This window comes from Electrona antarctica (genome assembly GCF_951216825.1).
Source record: "Electrona antarctica genome assembly, chromosome: 24".
Classification (NCBI taxonomy): domain Eukaryota; kingdom Metazoa; phylum Chordata; class Actinopteri; order Myctophiformes; family Myctophidae; genus Electrona; species Electrona antarctica.
This window is the reverse complement of record NC_136803.1, coordinates 22,893,149-22,899,404: the sequence shown is the minus strand read 5'-3', so window position 1 is coordinate 22,899,404 and position 6,256 is coordinate 22,893,149. Positions and strand designations below refer to the sequence as shown.

Genomic DNA, 6,256 nt, shown 5'->3' with positions numbered 1-6,256 from the left:
TATAATATAGAAACATCCAAAAGATTCACTTTATCTTTGGGTCATATGGAATATAGCCTAGGTAAATTGGCCCCTTTTTAAAAAAAAATCACTTTTAATTCCATGTTATAATTGTTTTGATTCAGGGATAACCATTAAAAACATTGTTGATCTTGAATCCGTTGATCACGGATTGAGGTGGTTATTGAAAATTAATTGCATTTGATTTCTCCTCTTTCCATGTTTATGCCGTCCACACGCACTCCCACACGTGTAAACTGTATTACTGTATGCATCATTTTTTACAAAACAGCCGGCATCCTGTCATATCATTGTTGCCATGGTGAATATATGCTGAATAGTTGAGGGAATTCACTCATTCTCACTCAGTTACCACTCATCCTCCTGAACTGCATGATCTTCTTCATCACCTATAAAGAGACAGAGATTGAGAAATAATCCTCTTTAGGAAACTCAGCTGTGCTACACAGTAACAATAGCAGTGTTGATTTTGTCGACTAAAACTAAGACGAAAAATGTTCGTCGACTACCTTTTTCCACTGATGAAAACTAAATGGAAACTAAATGAAAACTAAGCTATGATGACTAAAACTAAGACTAAATATATTGACAATTTCGTCAACAAAAAAAAAACTACACTAAAAATCTAGACTAAAATGTTAGGAATGGACATGGACAAGAGTATAAGTCATTTTACACTTTGCATGCTGAAAATAGCAGATCTACAAGCTCACAACGCGTCGCGAGCTTGTAGATCGGCTATTGTCAGCAAATCATTGCTGACGGCATCAAGGCCCGCCAAAATACATTTTACTCGACTAAATCACCTGTAGATTTAGTCGACTAAAATCTTATGATATTTAGTCGTCTAAAACTAGACTAACACTAAAACATTCCAGGTGAGGTAAAATGTGACTAAAACTAAATGAAAACTATTCCAAGAGACTACGACTAAAACTAAAATCAAAATGTGCACGTGTTAATGTATTCACGTGCCACTCAAGAGTGTGTACAAACGTAACAAATAGAACCGGTTGCGTTACTATTATTCCAGAGTTGGAATAAAGGACCACTTCACCAGTTTTGAAAAGTCCAAATGCTCATTATAAAATGACACCATTTCCGTGGACAGTTCTCCGAAACCTGCCCACCAATGGCATCATCGACGGTAGGCAGGTTTGGTCATTTCAAACTTTAGATTTTTTATTAATGCAAGGCTTCAGCATGCCAACTTTCCAGCAAGATTGAGACTGTATATTCTCTTAGCGTGGAATTATGCCATGTTATAATACGTATTAGTGAGGACCAATTATATGAAGCTAATGTTGAAAATGAGTTTTATGGTGCTTTATGATGCTGCTACTATTACCGTCCACGGCCGGAATGGTGGCTGGAACGAATGGAATGTTCCCGAATAGGTTGACGAGAACATCTCCTCCTTTTGGAGCTTTGACTTCCTCAGAGACCTGATAGAGAGAGAGAGAGCGACACAGACAGACAGACAGACAGACAGACAGACAGACAGACAGACAGACAGACAGACAGAATCAGAGGTGGTATACAAACATCTGACTGTTTCTGTAGCTCATATTAATTTGGTCTGTTTATTTATTGTACATACTGTACAGTACACTTTCAGGCTAAACAAAATAAGATGCACGTCTATAACAATAAGTCTACGGTAATGTAACTAATGGTCTTCCAACAGAGATTCCTATATCACTACTTCCACGATATCCTCTCCTTAAAGTCTCTTTCCAACATACTGTATTGTCCCACACTCCCACTGACACAGACAAGTGTCAAGTGTAATGCAATCAGATTATAGGCCTTTTCTGTTTGGATGTATGGGCTGTCAAGGCCAGAAAGCTGGATATGATGATGATGTGACGCACGCAAGTCATAGTTCATATTTTTGTTATAGTTCTACATGACAAACATCAGAGGTTATATTGAAACATATTTATTTGCACTTGAGAAATTTCAAGTGAATGTCATTATTGTGACAGAGGGTCATTTGGCTGGAGGACCCCTGGAACCCTCACTGAAGCAACCGCAGTACATGAAAAATATATCCAAGTCAGTGTTTCACTTACCTGGCAGATATATCTCACTTGATAGCAAAAGCTGTTATTGAGGATGAGGAACAAATATTCTATAGTGAATTTTGCATTGTATTTGTAGAATTTAAACCCCACTGATTAGAACAAGCAAAAGAACTTGTAATGATTTTCGAAGCGGCACCTCCAACTGTTCACCAGAGATGAAAAACATTTATTTTCTCAGATTTCAGACGAAAACCTTTCTTTCATCTAAAATGTTCTGAAGCCACAGTAGCAATCCTGCAAGCTGACTTTTCATGGAGTCATGTCAAAATGGCCCCTACATAGGTCGCATTCACTAATACTTCGGTAGACTCGATGCGAATGGGCGGAGAAGTTGGGATTCTTGCATATTTAATTTGCTGCGGTTTGCTGACACACTGCGCTGTCATCCGCCATTCATTTAGTTTTGAGACTATACAAATGTGTACACTCATCCTTAAATTAACACTTTACAGTCCTTTTTTTAAGGCAACATTTAAGCCTAAATTCTAAATATATTTATACATTTTGCAGTTTTTCCCAGCCACTAATTGTGCTGGGGTGTTTTCCTGCAGAAAGACACGTCCCTCTGGCTGTATTTTGGTTTTGTTGCACACAGATGGAAATGTTGTCTACACACTACACACTACCTTTAAAGTATGTGATGTTATGTATCTGTATCAGGTGTAATCAACACTGAACAGATTGGCTTGGTTTCAGATAAGACAGCTTTTTTCAGAACTGATTTAGCAACGATCGATAGCAGCATGCATGTGAAAATCAGGAACATCTTAAGGTAGCGCCAGTTTGGAAGCGCCGCGAGCTTGTCGGCAGGAAACTCCCAACGACAAGCTCCCGACGAACATGTTCGGTCGGCTGGTGACCCTCGGTAGCCGACGCTATCCGTGTTGCAGTGATGATCTCTAGTCTGCTCATCATGTTTCAGGGCTGACTACTGGTAGTGTGAACTAGATACCATTATTCTCAATATCAACTCTCAATTCCAATCGATCAACTCCAAACTAAGCAAAGCTAGCGAAAGAAATGCTACCAGTATGTGTGTTTTGTTTTTGTTGCAGGATGCAGAGGCAGAGGCGGGGGGTTGCCAGATTCTTCACTGCAAACCAGCGCTGCAGGCTGCTTTTAGCAATTAGCATGGGGAGAAATAATGTGTCGTCGGCCGACATAGTTTGCGCTGATGCTAGTCTGTTGCAGTTTTAAGTAGTCTAAACAAGTTTGTTTGGTCTGGCCTGGGCCATGGCTCAGCGGTCCAGGCACCTTGGCTGGTAATCCAGTCCGGCAGTGTGCCGCGGGTTCGACTCCCGATCCCGACGGCCTTTACTGCACGTCTTCCCCCCATCTCTCTCCCCATTTCCTGTCAGCTTACTGTCTGTCCCTCCATAAAAAATATAAAATAAAGGCGAAAGCCACAAAAAAAAACATTAAAAAGTTTGTTTGGTCTGAAGTCACCTTTACAGGGTTTAACTTGAACCCCATTGCTAGCTGCTCCTGCAAGTTCCTCGGTAGTGCCTTCTGCGATTTGGGCGGTGGTGATGGTGTTGGCCTCGGTGCTTGGTCAGCTGCTGGAGTTGGGGGAGGACTGCCGGGTAATACTGAAAAATATGCGAAAAGCGGAGGAACAATTTACACTTTGGGCATTTAGCAGACGCTCTTAATCCAGAGCGATTTACAGTAAGCAGGAACAAAAGACATGGTAATACATCAAATACATGCATACAAAATATTCATCATGAATCATACGTATGCTAAGAACCGTGGAATGAATATCTATATAATGAACTATGCATACATACTGCTATGTTGAAATAAAATGCTATCTAAGTTACATAAGTTGAGCCTTTGCGTAAGGTCGTCGGGGCAATGGAAAGTGCTATGGGCTAAGATGGAGTCTGAAGAGTTGGGTATAATAAGGAAGAATAAGGAAGGAATAAGGAAGGAAGGAGTTCGAATAATACAATCAACACAAACACTAGGGGACCTTGCTGTTGAACACCACCCTGTTGATCATTCAAGGTGCCAGCACCTTGCTGTTGAACACCACCCTGTTGATCATTCAAGGTGCCAGCACCTTGCTGTTGAACACCACCCTGTTGATCATTCAAGATGCCAGCACCTTGCTGTTGAACACCACCCTGTTGATCATTCAAGATGCCAGCACCTTGCTGTTGAACACCACCCTGTTGATCATTCAAGATGCCAGCACTTTGCTGTTGAACACCACCCTGTTGATCATTCAAGGTGCCAGCACCTTGCTGTTGAACACCACCCTGTTGATCATTCAAGATGCCAGCACCTTGCTGTTGAACACCACCCTGTTGATCATTCAAGATGCCAGCACCTTGCTGTTGAACACCACCCTGTTGATCATTCAAGGTGCCAGCACCTTGCTGTTGAACACCATCCTGTTGATCATTCAAGATGCCAGCACCTTGCTGTTGAACACCACCCTGTTGATCATTCAAGATGCCAGCACCTTGCTGTTGAACACCACCCTGTTGATCATTCAAGATGCCAGCACCTTGCTGTTGAACACCACCCTGTTGATCATTCAAGTTGCCAGCACCTTGCTGTTGAACACCATCCTGTTGAACACCATCCTGTTGAACACCATCCTGTTGAACACAGTCACGTTATTTCATTCCAACAACATGCACAGTATGGTATTGTGCGGTCTGCTGCTAAAAGAGATATAAAAGAAAACCTCCAGCTAGCACAAAATAGAGCTGCAAGATTAGTGCTGTACTGCTCTTTTAAAACCAATGTTGCTAGGATGCACCACAGTTTAGTATGGCTAACTGTAGAGGCTAAATTAACTGCTAGTCTTATCAGATTTACCAGAAATGCAATCATTGAGGGAAAGCCAGATTTCTACAGAGATCAATTATTTAGTTCAGGTCTAAAACATAGATAACAAACTAGACAGGTAAGCTCAGGGTATTCCAAAACCAAATACAGAAACACTTAAAAACATCTGTTATTTATAGAGCCACCCAACAGTGGAACTCATTGTCTGTTAACATAAAACAAATCAAAAGTAAATACTTAAAAAAACATTATTGGGAGAGGTCACACAATTGGACTGATTTTGTACATGATATTTAACCTACATTATCTACATCTTTGGCATTATAATGTAATTGAACTTAGACAGACAAGTGTCAGTTGTTGTTTGTATGCATATGGTATTGTATGTTGTTTTTATGTTGTTGTTTTGTGTGGTCCCCAGGAAGACTAGCGAGCGTGTTGTTGTTTTGTGTGGTCCCCAGGAAGACTAGCGAGCGTGTTGTTTTGTGTGGTCCCCAGGAAGACTAGCGAGCGTGTTGTTTTGTGTGGTCCCCAGGAAGACTAGCGAGCGTGTTGTTTTGTGTGGTCCCCAGGAAGACTAGCGAGCGTGTTGTTTTGTGTGGTCCCCAGGAAGACTAGCGAGCGTGTTGTTTTGTGTGGTCCCCAGGAAGACTAGCGAGCGTGTTGTTTTGTGTGGTCCCCAGGAAGACTAGCGAGCGTGTTGTTTTGTGTGGTCCCCAGGAAGACTAGCGAGCGTGTTGTTTTGTGTGGTCCCCAGGAAGACTAGCGAGCGTGTTGTTTTGTGTGGTCCCCAGGAAGACTAGCGAGCGTGTTGTTTTGTGTGGTCCCCAGGAAGACTAGCGAGCGTGTTGTTTTGTGTGGTCCCCAGGAAGACTAGCGAGCGTGTTGTTTTGTGTGGTCCCCAGGAAGACTAGCGAGCGTGTTGTTTTGTGTGGTCCCCAGGAAGACTAGCGAGCGTGTTGTTTTGTGTGGTCCCCAGGAAGACTAGCGAGCGTGTTGTTTTGTGTGGTCCCCAGGAAGACTAGCGAGCGTGTTGTTTTGTGTGGTCCCCAGGAAGACTAGCGAGCGCAGCAGTGGAAGCTAATGGGGATCCCAATAAAGAATGAGTTCATGTCATTGTGCATGTGGCTCCATGGCTCTCCGCTCCCACTTAGGGGGTTGCCACCTGAACGGAATTGCTGATGATTAGTAGTCGTTCAAATATAATTGTGAGAATAAACCAATTTACTTTTTTGAATTTGTAAACAAAACAGGGGATCCCGGCATAAAGCTCCGGGCCTCGCTGGATCTCCAGGTGTTCAATGATTGGCGTGCGCGCCAGGCCCTCGGCCGTGCGCCACAGCAGG

General features: G+C 42.6%; 1 long non-coding RNA gene across 1 annotated transcript; it reads right to left on the bottom strand.

Moving 5' to 3' along the window:
- Positions 1-287: 287 nt before the first annotated feature.
- LOC306917049 lies at positions 288-3,681 on the bottom strand. The gene is made up of 3 exons (XR_013789100.1): positions 3,555-3,681; positions 1,370-1,466; positions 288-410 (listed from the first exon to the last, which is right to left on the bottom strand). It is a non-coding gene; the product is annotated as an uncharacterized lncRNA (long non-coding RNA).
- Between the last annotated feature and the right edge of the window lie 2,575 nt (positions 3,682-6,256).